The sequence below is a fragment of the Aethina tumida genome, chromosome 4, assembly GCF_024364675.1.
Source record: "Aethina tumida isolate Nest 87 chromosome 4, icAetTumi1.1, whole genome shotgun sequence".
Lineage (NCBI taxonomy): Eukaryota > Metazoa > Arthropoda > Insecta > Coleoptera > Nitidulidae > Aethina > Aethina tumida.
Window position 1 is genome coordinate 29,403,967 of NC_065438.1, and position 18,178 is coordinate 29,422,144.

At 28.0% G+C, this 18,178-nt stretch overlaps 1 protein-coding gene and 1 long non-coding RNA gene across 17 annotated transcripts in view; one reads left to right on the plus strand and one right to left on the minus strand.

Moving 5' to 3' along the window:
* Window positions 1-18,178, minus strand: part of LOC126265289 (uncharacterized) — a 41,079-nt gene that overhangs the window by 12,285 nt on the left and 10,616 nt on the right. The window lies entirely within an intron of this gene.
* LOC109602208 (protein muscleblind) overlaps window positions 1-18,178 on the plus strand; it is a 93,141-nt gene that overhangs the window by 3,753 nt on the left and 71,210 nt on the right. For 15 of the 16 annotated variants that reach the window (XR_007547814.1, XR_007547815.1, XR_007547816.1 and 12 more), the window contains exon 1: window positions 12,427-12,749. The exons of the other annotated variant lie outside the window; for it this stretch is intronic. The gene's annotated coding sequence lies outside the window, so the exon portion shown is untranslated. Of the gene's footprint in view, window positions 1-12,426; window positions 12,750-18,178 lie in introns of those variants that run through there. 16 annotated transcript variants of the gene reach the window in all.

The following is an 18,178-nucleotide window of genomic DNA, read 5'->3' on the forward strand; positions in this document are numbered from 1 at the left end:
CATTAAACCTTAAAAAGTATATATTTGGGTTTCATATTAAATAACTCTTAAATAAATAGATGATCTGGACTATTCTTTACCACCTATTCCTTATTCCTAAAAAAGACGATTTGTTCATACATATTTACGTTTACATCCATCCAGGGCCTAGTTAACTAATTTCAAGTCTGAACGACCCCTTCCAATTATTTGCCTATCTAGTAACAAATAATAACAACTTAACCTACAAATGTATTGATTATTTTCCATTTTAATAAAATTAGAAGTAAACAATACATTTTTATTTGACCATTTTATCAGCAATATGCAAGTCTTTAGTTTGGAAGAATAAAGACGGGTTTAATGTTTAAGTTTGACAGGAACTGAACGATAAAATTGTTAAAGGCTATTTTTGGAAGGTGATATGACTCTATATTAAAAATAGTTGTAGGCGTACTAGCGAGATTGATCAATTATCCTTCTAGATACGAATACTCGAAATGTATTTCGTCAATTTCAAAATCACACAATCAACTATGTGCATGTCTTCAGATAACTTTGATTAAATTATTTTTTAATAATTAATTATTTCTTTCAGGTATGATATCCACGTTACCGTAGGTAATTATAATTAGTTGTAATAAAATTATAAATTTTGATACCAGTTGTGTTTAATAAATATGTTTATTTAAATTTACAATGCAACATTCACCTAGAGGACGATATAATTGTGTTTTTAAACTACACAAAAAAATTTAATATTTCAAGTTTCACATTTTGTTATATAATTACAAATATTACTTACAACAAAAGATTTAGATATCCAATAAGGAATAAAAAATATTTTGATCAGAATAAAAAACTAGGTTACCAATTTGCCACATACGTAACGCACTATGAGAGTTATTTTTTATTCGATCGAGACGAGTTTGGTACTATTGGACGCGTAATTGTAGGTACATATATAATTTAAAATTTGAAATTTTAGTTAACTGGGATATGAATTAAATGAGAAAAATTAAATGTTCCTTTTCCTTAATCAGTACATCTAAATCACTCTAAACTTAAATTTACATAAAAATAGATAATTGTCATAATTAACAAATAAATAAATAAAAATATGAAAAGCCTATTGTTTAGTCAATTTTTGAAATGTAAAGGTTAAAGTTTTCGTGATAATTATTGGAGTATCCTTGTAGGTCGACGTTTATTGGAATTATTTCCTGACGTTTCGCTAGCATCAGTGGCTAACATCTTCAGAGACAACTGATGTTTGAGTAATTTATTTCTGTTCGTTGGCTGTTCTTATCTACTTAGTCATTTTTGTGTTTCTGAACACCGGTGTCCATATTTTATGTTTTAAATTTTAGTGTTTCTTCTTTCATGTAAAAATTATTTCTGTGTTTATGGGTTTCAATTGCTTTCTTAACGACAGAATTCATTGAGTTGTCAAACATATGTCAAAAAAGAGAGTTGCCATAATTTGAAAAAATAAATGTCATGTTTTTGAAACATTAGTAAATAATTTTGAAAATAGGTTACAAGTGATCGATTTATCATAAAATGCTCCAAACATACAACATGTGTATCATGTGCTTTTATTTACTTATTATGAAATAATTTTTCTTGAAAATGCACTTGTATTTTTTTTCTCAATTTTTTACTGTTGAAAATTTTAAGGTCTTCGGGATAAGGACAATGTATCTGTGTAAGTATATGTTATACATTATTCAAATATTTATTCTTTACATTAAATATTATTACATGCAGTACATAGTGCAAATTAATAAAATTGTTCCATAAAAATTGGGTATAATGTCTGGATGTAGAAACTTACTTTTACAAATTCGAATATGAAGACTTTAATTACAATGTTATAATGACAATGATACAATGATAATTGGCTTTTGTAAATTGTATTAGTACGTTTGTATCAAATATCTAATTATATCTTGCTATATAATTTGTATTACAAATATTGTTTATAATGTGCCTTTTGTCTAAAGATTAATATTGCGTATTACTTAAGACAACACTATTGCAATGCATTGCCTGTATCGTTTAGAATCGGACAAACACAAGTAAAAAATATAGTGGTAGCGACAGTTGCAGGCAACAGTGAAACGGAGAGGCCATTTATAAGCGGCTTAAAATCAAGTTTTAATTAAAGAAGTTTTACGGTGGACAGATAGTGTCTGGAAAAGAACTGCAATTTTCCACAGGAGAGACTACTACGTAATTGACAACAATCTCTAAGAATGGATAATAAAGAATAAGTAAAAAAAAAATAAATCTCGTTACATATGGTGGTGTTGTCTGGTACGTTGGCCACTGACCCAATAATCATAGCAATATTCCGTAAAAATATGAATTTTTATTCAATAATATTGATAGAATGAAGCAAATAACAATGATAATTCAAATGTACGATGATATTCTATTTTTGTTTTTTGACAGTGATGTCCTAATTAGCATGTTTGGCAACTTTATTATTATTTTATCATTTTTTTTTCTCTTTCAACAGTTATTGTGTCATAGATATTATATTTTTTTAATATTGCTTATAACTTTAATCAATATTACATGTGCAAAGTTTTTCTTGATTTTTATAATTTTAAGTACACACGCACAGCATAAACCCCTGTAACACCACATTTCGAACAAGATCATTGCACATAGGTTAAGCAAGCAATGTGTCGGTTTTAATAGATCCTCATTTATCGTGGACGCCTTTAAACGATGCCCGGACTCGTCGCCTTAACTCCCTTATCCACTATGGATCAACTGGATCAGCATCTTTTAAGATGTTGTGATAATCTAATCCAAGCCGAATTACTTCACTAATAAAACAACTAATCAAACGTTACTGGGTGGGTGTTATGCGTACATATCTCATGTAGATATAAGATCAGATTTATATTAATTGCTTCGTGCTTAATGTTTGTGTATAAATGCTAAGAACAGATTTAAACTTTTTATATCTTAAATAATTATGTAGATCGAAATGAAAAAAATTTTAGCTACATCCAAATTTGTATGTACTTTAAAATACTTAAAATTCATGTTTCATTAAAAAGCTTCAATTGCATCAGAAAGTAAATTGACTGAAAAACGAAAGAACATTATTTATAATTCTATATTTTGCAATTAAGCTAACTTTTATGAGGGGATCTAAAATTATACATAAACTGATATTGATAACCTTGACTTTCAAATAAAGAATAACGCCGCAAGCGACTGAATGTGTTTGTATTGCACCCTACATGAACTAAAATATGATGGGAGAGGGAAGGATCGCAAGAGAATGAAGGCGGAAAGATGATGGAAAAACCTCGAAATTTGCTCATATGTAAATTAATAAAAAAGGTGGTCAGAAAAAAAAATAGTAAATGTGCTGTACGAAATAATGAGATGTGCAGATCTTTTATATGCGGACAGTACTTGGCTTGATGAACGCAGGAAAGCCAGATTGCTTCGACCTTTCGTACGATTTATGAGGCAACGCGGCCAAATGGATCGCGACTCTCGAACCCGACAACCTTATTCTGTCACTAACCAGGTTAAACAACGATTAATTAGAATTGTAATTGAAAGTCTCACACCGAGTCAGCGAGTGCTTATATTAAAAATGGGCTTATACTTATATATTTATTTTCTAACGTTTTAGGTACCTCCATCTACTCGAAACTGTAGTTGTAATTGGTGGAATACAATAATTGTTAAGAAATTTATTTTAAAGAAAATAAGCCTCATATTTTATCCATCTCCCAAAACCCAAAAATATAAAATAACGTTTTTATTGCGAGCGCGAGAGCCATGCACTATCGACCGGAATAACTGAGGTTAAGATGTAGCAAGATCTGGCAAATATAGAAGGTGTGGTAACACATCCCATTTGGATCTTTTGCGTGTGTCCTAGACGATGGAACGCCATTACTTCTTGTCTTTTAGAGACTCATATTTAATCCCTATCCGAGTTGTTCCTGAGTTTTTGGAATTGAATATATATATATTTATATTAGCAGTTTTATTGAGACCTTAAATGCTTCCCTTTTTGCTGAAATATCCACAATATTCTCATAACTGTAAAATGTTTACATGAAATGGATTATATGTACAGAAATAACTAAATAAGTAGTATAAATTAATTTTGTGTATTCTTTTCACATTTTTAAAAGCCCCTGTCTAATTTATCAACATCACATTATATTAATTAATATATTATATGATATATGCCAAAATATTCATTTCAGTTATTTTATTTGAAATTTTTTGATTATCTATTATTCTATATTTGTGTTATGTTAATATTCAGTTAAATCGGGGGTTAAAATTTAAACATTCATCAATCAGTATCTTTTCATTGTTTCGCGAACCGTGCCATCACATTTTGTATTAATTGCCGCAGCACATTAGCTGACGGTTTGAAGGGTTGATACGAAATTAATGAATTTCCAATCCGTAATTGCAGTTTCCTTTTCTGGCGTTTTAGTAGACCAACGGACCATTAATATTTTAAACGATGACATAATTTTTGTTTGTTTTTATACTTTATTGCGAACTGCATCCCTAGTCAACTTTACAACTTATATTGATAGTGTTTAAAAAAACTTTTTCTCAAATTACTTGTTATTTATTCTCCTAATTAATAAAAAATTATCTTCTGTAGAATATCGAATATTTTATTGTGAGGACTTAAAAGAGAAAGTAACGACTGAACTAATTTAAGTAAAAACTTACTGACTGCTATTACGCTTCTTGCAAGAAGAAACATTTTCTGTGTAATTTGAAAATCATAATATAAATAGTATATTAATGAGTATCAAATTACTTTACGTCCTACTTCGGTGGTAGGGAAGAAGGTGAACTTTATCATTTAAATGCAAATCTTAACAATTCCATATCCATGCCGCACTCGAACTTAGTATGCTAAATTAAATTCACAATTGACGAAACCGGTTTTTCAAACAGAGACTCTACATGGACCAGTTCTGCAGAATCTTCGCATTGGATGTCTGAAAGACTCGAATAAGATTGTCCAAGTTGTTTTATACTTCGTGAAGACCTTTCACCAGCCACATTACTACAAAAGGTCGGATAAAATATAATAATACCAAAGATGAAATGTAAGATAAACACTCCCTTTGTCAATCAAAGTAAATATTCACTTGTTCTTGTTAACATTAAAATGATTAAACCAAATTTAAATTAATTAATTTATATAATTTATGGTCTTTAGATTTTGAATAAAAAATCAATTAAATTGTTGGGGGAAAATAAATATTATTTATAATGAATATTTTTATTTAATGTACTTACGATGAATAAATTCTAAATAAGGGTTATTCTCTTACAAACCTCTATTTGCCACGGACAAAAGAGCGGTTCTTGGTGAATAGCCAAGTGCTATAAAATTGGAATTGAAAGGGCCTACTTAGTATTCCTCGGTGTATATTTAATAGGGATGTTTCTTGTACGAACGTTAATAGTAAAGAAATTACTTTATATAATTTATTTATTTGTATTCCTCTACAGACCGTGAAATTTCTCGTGGTCCTGGGAGAATCAATAAATCAAATATTCTAAAAGATATTTTATTTTTCTTTTTAATTTAGACCATATTTTTTCATTAAATCAAATAAAGAAAAATATTAAAATATTATATAAGAAGAGTAATATGTTATTAGTAAACCAACTTCTATAAAAATATGAAGTAAGAAAAGTATAAAAAGCAAGTACTCTAGACTACATTCTGTTTCGAAAAGCTGACAACAAACATAGAAGTAAAATCGTAATATATATATATATATATATATATTAATTTTTGTGTAAATACACTTGAATTAATAATCAGAATGTGAAAAATGAATGATCAATTATTAGATATTGTTTAAAACAAAAACTCTTCCTAAAATACAATATATTCCCTCTTGATTTTAATGAATAAATGTTATAGTAGTCCAAAAAACTAAATAATATTTTCTATATTACCCGATTAGGGGTTACTATAATATTTTTACAATAAAAAAAATATGACCAGATCAATTCATCAAAATTTATATATTTATATTATATTTAGTATCGATAACAAAAACAACATTATTGAATTTCATTAATAACATAATTTTTATACTTTATTTTATGTATTAATTATTATAACTTCACAATATTTTATCAGTTTATTTAGTACCAACAATGAAATAAATTTGAGAAAATTAAAAGAGTTGAAAGTTATTTAAATTATTTTTATCAAATAGATAAAAAGTTCTTTTGAACATATCAAAAAGTGGTTGATTAATTATACAAATGTAGTAAATCTTTAGATATGCTATAAATATGTATCTGTTTTATGTACCCTTAAAATAAAAGATTTAAATATATTAAAAATTGATAGTTTTAAATATCTGATCTGGTTAATATAAGTAAGTATAAATATTTGAATGTAAATGAAATTTAGTAAGAGATAAACTGGTTAGTTCTATAAATTATATAATAAGAGCAAAAGAACTGTAGACAAAATCCACATTTCAACATATTTTATAACTTACAGTCCTGTATGGATCAACTAGACTGAAAGTGCATTATATTATTGATCTTTCTTCCTACATCCCTCTATTTTAATGCTAAATCATTCCATCTAATTGTTGTAGTGTTGTGCAACCCTATTGAAGGGGAAAAATAAAATCTTGTCGTTAATAAAACATTTGATAAAAATATTTTTCAAATCCCAAAAGAAATGTATTAAAATATTAAAACTATTTTCAAGATTAAAAATCTAAATATAACACTTTGAAATTTGAGATTTTTAAATATTACTAGTAATTACTTTTTTTAACATCTATTGTTGGAAAATAAATCTTTAAAGGAACGGCAGGTTTTAGGTACTTGTTAAGTTAGAAGGAGAAAAGTTGTCCAACACTCGCTTCGAGAAAAAGTTTACTTCGAAAAGTGGGATTATTGTAAAATATGTAGACGCTGATATGTTCGGAAGGGCGTAATAATAAAAGGGTGGAATTACTCCAACCCAGTTGTTATAAATTTCCAGCGAAAACTTTTTCTAAGATCATATGCGGTTATTAATCGTGTCGATTAAATATTACGGTGCAATCATTACATTACAAGTAAATAGCAACTATAAATTTACTTCCTACATAAAGTATTATAAATAATGTTATCATGTCATCATGATAACAAAACCATCAGAACTGTTGTGACAGAAATTATAAGATTTACATTATTTGTATTCAAGAAAACTGCATAGCAATTAAAAGAACGATGATTTTGCATTGAAAATAGAAGGGTATCTATCTACGTTTCAAAATGTAATTTAATGACAGTACGGTTATTATGATAAAAATCAAATCATTAAGAAAAATCAAGTAACTATCAAATTTTGATATATTCAAAACTATTAATTTATTCACTTATAAAAAGTATATTAAAAATCAATATTTAAATCAATTTATTTGATTAAGAATTAAATTCATTCGATAATTACGTTGTTCGATTTAAAATTGATATACTGAAAGTGATCCACCATATTTTTATTTGTTTATTTACTTATTTTTGTTACATAATACTTCCGTAGGTAAGCTATGAAACTCAGTGTGTTTGAGATTGGACGCCCTCAGGCTTCTGTAGCTTCCACAATAGGTTGTTGTAAATATATTATCATACCATATTTTGTGCAATTTTCAATTCATGCATAATACGGTAGTCGCCTTTGAAAGCCAAAATGCATTGTATGTCAAATGTCCGGTCTTATCGGTATTCTGCCTAAAGGAAATTACTAGAAATATATATTTTTCCATTTAATTTTATCGTAATAATGTATATTGATCTATTTACATAAATTGACTATATCCTAGATTATAAGAAGGTATGCAATTAATTAATTTATAAATTAAGCACAATTTTATTTAATTTGTATTTTATTTGAAAATATGTTCTAAAATAACTACATTTGGCACATTTTAAAAAAGTATCACATTTTTGCCAATCGATAATAACCTTCTAGAGCCTTTTTTTTCGTAACATACATATGTCAAATTTTCTCAAAAATTCAAAATAATATGTTAAGTTTAAATATTCAATAATATATAATTTATGATATACTAAAAATATTTTGCTAAGATATGATATTTATGGCAAATTTTGAGATAATTGAAACTGTGATTAAAAGTGCTGGAACATAAGTTGAAAACAATTAAATTCTGCGGTTGTCAGATCTGAATCCTGTACCTCTTATGGGTATATTTAAAAATTGAGATATATTATAGAATAGGATTGATTAGAACAGCATAATTTGCATGTTTGGGATCAGTAGGGAGGTAGAACAGTTGAACTAGTGTGCCAAAATTGAATTCGAGGGGTCCAGCTTGCATTCAAAGGAAAAGGAACAGCTTTTTGTAGAAATATTGAATTGAACTTTAATATTTTTTATCTAAACTATAAGAGTTCCAAAAGTGTACTATATAATTCAAGCTAATTAATATTGTTGACTATAGAACAAAGGGCTAACGAATAATTTATTTTATTCATGTTTTTAAAAATTAAATCTTATATTTTATATTCACACACACGTAAAAATTCTCACAGGAAAATAATATATTCTATATGTTTCATATGAATGTTAAATTTATCAGAAATATCGTTGTTCCTTTGATAAAGATATTTCAACATCTCACAAATTATACACTTTTGGAAACGTTTATTTTCGACATTTATTTAAAGAAAAATTAAATTATGAATTTCCCATATTATTTTGAAATATTAAGGAGTTATCTTTTTGAGATAAGTATTTTACAGTACTGCTTATACAAAGCTTTTACCGTCAAAAATAAATTTAAAAAGTTATTACACATAACATAGATAGGTAATAGGTCAATTTGTCCTAAAAATAGGACTTTTGAATATACATGTATATAGCAGAATATGATTAATACATTTAATTAAAAAAAATAATTTATATTGTAGCACGTCCTAATATATGAATGAGTTTATAAAAGCAACTTGAATTCTATAAAGGATCCTTACTTTGCAAATGTGCAATATACAAGACTCAAAGCATTCACGTGAGAAAAATATTTGAAAACGTATAGACAAATAGACGCCGCGAGGAAGGAACACGCAAGTGGAATTTCCTTACAAGGAGGGGGCGGCTCACAGCGGCGCGCCGCGGAGCAATGTCTAGTCCGAGGGCGGCGAATTTAATATAGTCGGGCAACGGAGACCGAAAAATTTCATAATCCACTGCATGCATGCGTATGTTGGTACAGTTCGAATTATTTATGATTTCGTTGGTCTCTCTCTATCCCATCTTTTAAACTAATGTTAATAAATTTTATGTAAATTATATAACGCCAGGCTACAAAGGGATAAGCATTGCAGTTTATGTGATCCGGCATTTTCTGATGTGTACACTTCTTTGTAATAACATGCGATGTGTAATTTTGCGACCCTTCCTAGTATGCATAAAGCCAAGAAGAATTTAGATGATAATCCATGAATGGGATGGTACCGAATGGTGTTAAAATTTCAAAAATTCTAAATAGGAGATTTTATATTATTATCTCGTACTCTTGAATTCACCAATTTTAGAATTGGGAAAATGTTTCATACAAGAATTAAAACCGAGAGTGGCATTTATTTGTAAAAAATTTTGGGTTAGTCGTATCTGACTTTCTTTCTGATTTGGGTGCGGTGCATTGTTACTCTCCCTCCTATAGCCCTCAAGGTGCAACTGCAAATCTGTCGCTGATCGAATATTTAGGAGATTTGATTATTTATCTTACGAACATCTACCATATATTTTCTTAAAATCTTTTTACTGCATTAATTAAAAGGGCTAAATGAACTCCAGTTTTGCTTGACAAAAAATTCATATATTTTAACTATTATGGTTTCTAAAAACAACATACAATATATATCTTTGATTTCAGAACATACTATTAAAGGGAATCTACTTATTTTTCCGACCAAAGAAACAGTAAAATATGTTTTGACATCTGCACTATCTGTACTTGTGTAAATTTTTATTTGAACAAATTTTTTCAAACATCTGTCTCTTTTTTGGAATGTATACAAAATATTTATTTATTTTTGATAAACCTCCTCCAAAACTGAAACTATTGCTAAGTTTGTCTTTAAAGTGTTTCGCTGAAATTATCTTCAGCTAAGATATACCGATATTTCTTGTGTATCTTAAGTGACAATTAATATTGTTGCCCATGAAAATAATAACTAATTTTCAAGCAAATGGCCAAGATACGTTAACAATAATTTTTATAAATATCGTATTCACTGGGTTTAACATAGTATAACCTAAGAAAGAACTGGTAGGGTGTTCTAGAGTACTTAAATATATTTTTATTTGTGTTTATTTAAAATTTTTTAATAATATGCTCCAGTATATACACATTTTGAGTAAATAGGGTGCGGGAAACCTTAATTTTAGTGACGACCGTTATAACTACTCGCATTTTTTTGGATTCTTATACTGTTATAGTCGAAGCTTTTAAAAATTTTAAAACATTCAGGAACTGAGTGAAAATTTGTTACATTTTATTCAAACAACTTCTATATCTCACAAATATATATTTTTAGGAATTTTAAATATTGGAAGTTGGAACAAATGGTGAATTGAAAAGTTCAGCATCTACAGCACTCTTCAATTTACGAGAAAACGTTAACTTATCAATTGATTGACTGAAACATTTCTAAAAGTGTAACCGACTAATCGTTGTCAAATGAAAAATATTTATTTACATTTAATGACATGAAATATTTTTTATTTTTATTATATTAAAAAATAAAATAAAATCTATCATTTTACCATTAGTATAATTGATAAATTCATAATATAAGAATGTAACTTTACTTATATATTTATATATTTTTTATATGATTATTAACAAAATAAAATCATTTAGTTAATTTACGCAATAAATATGAACACTTACTATTGAAATAATCTCTTAATAATTTTGGGCAATTGTTTTGATATCAAGTAAAAATAATTCACAAAAATTTTTAGTTCTTTATCTAAAACGGTTTTCGAGTTTTTAGAAAAAAAACTCTTTTTTATTTTATTATATGTTCAATAGTAAATATCAAAATTAATGAATGATTATATTTCTTTTCAATTCTTAGGAGTAGAAGATACAAAAAATGTAAAAACTTAAATTTGTATTAAAATCTTTTAATTATATCTCTTACATCTGTTAATACTCTAATATGACTCAACAAAAGTCGATAAAGTTAATAACAAAATATGTTTGTTTTGCTTTATATTTAACATGGTATGTTATTGTGGTTTCTATATATGTAAATATGCTAATTTTATTACTCAGTGTATGGTAAATAAAGTTTAACGAAAACCAAAGAAATTGATATATTTTTTAACAGTGATATATACAAAATACAATATTTTTATTTGTACTTACTTGATAGTAGTTTCTGTGATACGGTCGTTACATACCTATTCGAATAGCAGTTTGGCAGCACACGTTTTGTCTTGCACAATTTATTAAAACAGTGTATTTGTTTATAGGAACCTCTGGAAAGAATATATTCTATGTTGTACTCATATTCTTATATACAGTGTAAAAATACTTCAATTTTGTGTTAAGAAATAATATCTAACTGCAAAAATATGTCACCCCTTATTGAACCCTCTTCGAGTTATAGAGGTCTGTACATTTCGTATTCATAAAATTATGGCAATAATTACAGTACTTTTAATGTTAATATTGACAATAATTTTAAAAATATTATGGTTCGAGACTCTTGATGTCATATTATAACATGTTTTATCTATACTTATTAGATTAGGGGAACGGCAGATGATCTTTATTATTTTGGTCGCCTGTTGTTCTTATTTAGCAAGTTAATAATAATGGTAGGTAATACGTGTGAAGCGACGAACGGAAAAGAAGGAAGACTGCATTGCATTGGTTGTCGATCGTCGTGCACGGCATAATGTTGCGGTATGTGTAGATTTTTTCCCCCCCGACTAGGAAGATTCGCCGACGTCGCCGAGGCCTAGACGAGAGAGAACCGACCGGCGTTCCTAGATGGGCGCGCGGCAGGGGGACGGAGGGGTTACAGCCAAGCACCCACCCACCCACCGGTTACGTGTCTGATTAGACGGGGTCGCATCCATGTCCGTACACATTTGGAGCGATCGTAGGAATTGCGCAACTCTCGCGTCCGGTCGCCGTCGCGGCACGGCTCCTCTCCCCCCCACGCGCTCTCGCCGTTCCACTCTCCCCTCGCGTCGCGGACAACGTCGCGCGGACGCATGCGTCGCATCGAGACCGCGTCGCGCGAACTTGGCCACCTCAGTCCCTCGCTATTGCCTGTTCGCTTAGCTTGCCCGCGACGCTTGTAATACTACCAGTTTGTCCGAGTCGCGCACAACACAATATTGTATATTATTACAAAAAGAAAACTTATATATAATATTAAATCGAAGAATTTTCGAAATACGAAATTTATACAATCGTTTGTGTACCATTAATGACAAATGTGTTACGCGTTCCCCCCAATTCAGCGAGGTGTACTGTCCTTTATCTATCTGACTGCTGGTTGTTTATAAAGTTTGAAACGTTGTTGATTGTCTAGAAATCTCAAATAAACTTGGGATCAGTACCCTGGATTTAAATCTTCCATCCCAATTAAAATTCTCACCGCCATCCATCGTCGTTTTCCTGCTGGTGTTTGTTTCTATTGCCGATCTCATCTAACACTGCTGGAATTTTCCCAAAAGAGTGAGTCTACTTTTCCTATATGCAATGAAATATTGTTCATTAAGTGTAACACCGCATGATTCATGTTTGTTTGTGTATGTAAAGGTATTATCAGTTGTCACATATCCATTTTGCGATAAGATATAGATATCTGCGGCAAAATATTTCACTCTATACCGCTTTTATGATTTATATAATTTATCAACAGTAAATTTCAATTTTTATGTTGATTAGGATTTTCTTTAATTTTAATTTCTTACATTTCATTCAAATTAACATCATGTATGTTACAGATATTTAATTAATACCTTCAACTTTAATTAATTTAACGTCATGTTCATTTTGTAACAAATGTGAAATTCCTTTCAGAACCCGGCTTTTTCAATTCATACTCTAAGAGGTTAACATATTTATATTCTTATATTAGTTGGTTAATCGATTACACTATCTTCAGAAGTTATTTGCCCCAAATTGAATTGAAATAGAGTTTTACTCAATTAAGTCTATTACTTTATGTAACTGAATTTTAATTTACCCAATGACGTTTACTACAAAATAAAACACCTCATCTTGTCACAATAAATTCAATGTATTTATGTTATTTTTATTAAAACAAAATGTAATCTGAATGCTGCAGGAAGGAATTACTGAATATTTAATAGGGAAGATTTTTATGTATTGCAGGTTTAGTAATCAGTAAGCCAGAATAGGCTCATCTGTTGACTTCAGTGTTAATATTTATCTAATTATAAATTTGGAAATTAATAAACAGTAAACAATATATTTATTTTGTGACTAACCGGAAAAAATTTCCGGAATTCGGCTTTTTGAAGTAATTGGTGAATAGATGACTATTTACAGGAGCTATTTGCCGTAAATAAAATTGAAAATTTTTTACATATTAATCTGAATTTATTTCTATTACAGCGTTTATTGCAAAATTACCTCAAAGAGCCTTGATAATTAAATTTTGTTGTAGTATGTTGAATTTATTTGAGTTATATCTATTAAAATATAAAAGGTAATCTGAAGGACTTTTGCAATAACATCAAATGCGATTCCAAATAACGTATTTTGCTTAAACATCTATGTATGTTCCTAAATATTTTAAATTTTATCTTCTTCCAAATTGCTACAAATTAGAAAAAACAATAAAATATTATTTTTCTTTAATTTTTATATATCGTGGTAAACAATAATTTCAATTTATTGCTACTAATTCTCCAATAATAAAATTGGAAATTAATAAACAGTAAATAAATCATTAATAGCATATTTATTTTGTAACTAACGTGGAACATCATTCTGTATGCGTCTTTTGTAGTTGAATTCGTTTGCTACAAAATGTAACGCCTGCAAGTACTTTGTTAATTAATTAGTAATAAGTTGAATCTATTTATTGCAGGTTATGTTTATGAAAACAAAATGTAACCTCAAGGAATGCTGCAATAATATCAAATACGACTCTACAACCTTTAGCTGCAAAATTGTAATTTTTATAAGTTAAAATATCTAAAAACTTTCCAATGACTATATATTTTAAATATTCATGATAAAATAATATTTTCTAATTACTACTCAATTATTACAAATGGAAAGAAATTAAATATATAATTACGATTTTTTAAAATCACAATTTAGCGATTGTTTAATTATTGTATAAATGGATACAATTTTCATTTTCAATTAGATTTTATGAACACAAGTCGAAGTTTCCAAGATGCAAAGAAAGAGTCTTTGGTAGAGTCGTTAGTTTAATTATTAGTGGAAGAAATTACAATTTTGCGCATTCCTTATTTCATCTGAATCTGAATTTATTTGCTGCTGATAACTAAATGAACAAGAGACTTGGTATATGTAATTCTAGTAATAATATTCCCCTATATGCTTGTTTTGAGTTGCATGAGTTCATTTGCAACCACGCATAGGAAATGGTGACATACATAAATGTATTTTAAATATATGGATATATAAATGTCACATGCATATATTTAAATAAATTTGTGAGCCACAAAACTTCCTAATTTTGGTTTAATCTCAAATACCACTAAACTGACATATTTTTGTGTAATTAATTTATGTTAAATAACCAAATTTGGTTCTTTAATATTTTACGCTACTTGCTGTTATTTTAATTTTTCATAGGGTGAAAATCAATGTATAATACCATGGTACAAGTAATATCCAAATCGATTTGCACCCATTTTAAGTTTAAATATTTAAATAAAAAATATTTTATGTTTAAAGAAGGCGTGTATCATCCACTAGTAATTTATTATCATAATTACATATTCATGTGAATTAATTAATTTAATTTAAATAACTAAGATTAACTGTTTAGCTGTTCTTATTTTAAATTTTCTTCCGTTTAAAATTATTGTATAATCAATAATAATAATATAACATCAAATCATCAGCATATTTATTTTAAGTTTTAATATTTAAATGAATAATATTTCAGTTTTAAAGATGTCCCGTTACGTCTTTTTATTAAATAATCTCTTTATATGGTAAAATTGAATGGCCATTAGCGTAAAAAATAAGTAATGAAGATTTAATTAACCAAATAACAGAATTATATATTATCAATTATAATTATACATTATATGTATTATTATGCATTCAAGCATGTAAGAAGTATGAGGTTTATTTTGCACCCAAAGTTTTAAATGTTTCTTATACGAATCAATAGTTTACTTATTATTTATATATTGTATATACATCAAACGAATTAAAATATTAGATTAATTCAACTTGTAAAGCATTTATTGTTAATACTTGGTTTATAGTTTTAAAATATTTTGCGACCATCGTTTAGAATGTTAAATTTAGAAGTGTTTCAAAAATTACAACGGTGTTTGTTTAAGTATATTATTATAATTTATGTTATTATTTTCGATATCTAACCCAGATATACTGACGTTAATATCGGGTCTTTAATTAATGGTGTGTTATTTTTGTTTCTAGACATGGCGGTGTATACGTGCCGTAAAACCTTGGATGCAGTCTTCTTTTAAATTATGAATCATGATAAATTTGCTATATATATATATTTGAAATATAAAAAATATTTTCACCTAATGTGGCTAGCATGTTTCTTTGTAATTTAGTCGGAAGTAATTTTTTTTATTTCTTAAATTCGAGATTTTGTCTTAAGGTCGGAAACTAAACGAGACAAACAAGTTGAAAATAACAAATTTGTATGTAATATATATTTTGTTTAAAGTAAATCCCCTTCAAGTTTCATACGCCACTGCATATCTAGACTGAACTTAATGATCCAAGGTTAGGAATTTCTATTGTACCCAGAGCAAAATTCAGATAAAAAGTTAAGAGGAAATAGATATCGTTCAGAGACGTTATGTATGGAAAGTCCGAATTAATCTGTAAATGTTTTTATTATTTATATTGAAAAGGCTCGTTTGAATATATATTTCGTGTGATCAAAAATATTTGAACGAATTTTAACAGGAAAACCATATTTTTTCAGTATTTTTTGATACGACAGAATTTAGAAGTAATTGCTATTTTTAAGCTACATAAAAAAATAAAAATAACGGTAATTTAATATCACGATTTTAGAAAGTGAAGTATGATATTAACAACACACGTATCACGGAAAGTCTTTAGTTGGTTTAGATAATAAATCGCTTGATCTGTTGTTGAAAAAACAAATTTTAATGAATGTTCAGAGTGGTCTCTAATCTTTGGCCATTTTATAATGTTTAGTACGTTACCACTACTTAATTGTCAGTCAGTGTTAGCTGTTTTATATTATTTAAAAACTATACTCTATGGGTAAAAATATTAATTCACATAATTTTATGTATTCTTTTCCCCTTTGTATGTTAAGAATTTTACAATGATTTAAGTGCATAAAATTTGAAAAGTGGACAATTACCAAATTCATTCCAACCCTAATTCTACTGGTCGGACTATATATATATATATATAGGATGAAGCGATGGCTATATATTTCAAAGTTCTTCTTGTGTGAAATTGGATTTTGTCATTTTAATTATAATTTTATCTGTTACGTATGCTCTTTTCATTAACTGCATGAAATTCGATTCCAAACACTATTGCCGAGCCTCGGTGGCATTTTTATTATTCAGATGTTAATTCCAGGCAATTTCGAGAGATATGAAATTGTGCCCAATTTAAAAACTGTAAATAATGGTTTATTTAAAAACATTTAACTGTATTTGCCAAATATGGAGACCGAAATATTCATGCAATGTGCACTATGTGTTAATTGTCGGGAATCATGAAAATTTTGTCCAAATTTACACTGAGTAGCTTAAACATCCAGAAATATATGCATTCTATAAAAGTGTACTTATATTACAACGCAGGTTAATTTTAGTTTTACATCTAACTGGTGTGTAAAATCTTGAAAACGCCTGTTTATAAATAGAAGTCAAATTATGTAGGCCACATGGTAACTGTGGAGATCATATTAGAAAGCGCGCATCAAATGCCACGGAGTGGTAGGACTGCAGAATTTCGTTATTACAGACAACCATAATATGGTAGTATAGTAATGATTGCTATATTATAATTCAATAATTCAAATTTACTAAAAAATCTATCTATTTTATGTTAATATGCAACTGAAAAATAAGACAAAATTTATTAAATGTTCGTCACAATCTTCCGTGAGTTATTTAAAACATTTTAAAATCTTATAATATGTTAAATTGAAATTATATAGGTAAGAAATGGTACACTCGAAACTCCCATATAATTGTTTTGACGTTTTGAGGAAGTGCGGCGTGCAGCTTTCCTCATCTAAATCATTCAAATAATTAATTAATAATATGCTTTTTCAAATTTTTATAATATCTCTGTAAATATTCGAGTCGAATTAAGTAGAAAGTTTTTCGAACACACAAACATCATTTACATCTGCGCAAATAATCATTTTAGTTATAATGTATATTTCATCACATCCGTTCCTTACTGATAAAATTCTACGTTGAATAGAGCAAAATTTAAAATTAGCAAAAATTATTGACATTTGAATTACATTAGACTTGCACTTGTACTTTACAAAAATGAGGATAGAACAACTATTAAAAATGAAAATGCATAGTCTATTAGACAATCTGATGTTTATTTCAGTTCTCTATATTCTATATCTCTCTCTCTATGTATATACACATGTGTTTTTAAATAAAATTTGAAAGAGATCAAAATTGATTAAATATAATAACAAAAAACTTACTTTTCGATTTTTTTTGTGATATTTTTTATGAGATTCATACCCTTTTGTTAATTTTAAAGTTCAAAAATCTGACTAGCCTTTTTTTGTAATCAATAATGTATTAACTTGTTTTGTTTTTTTTTTAATACATGTCATGACAACCTTGACACGTTGAACTTTTAATTCGTATATTATTAATATGCTTTGAGCTTATGTGATATATGTAAAATGACAAAGATAGTAC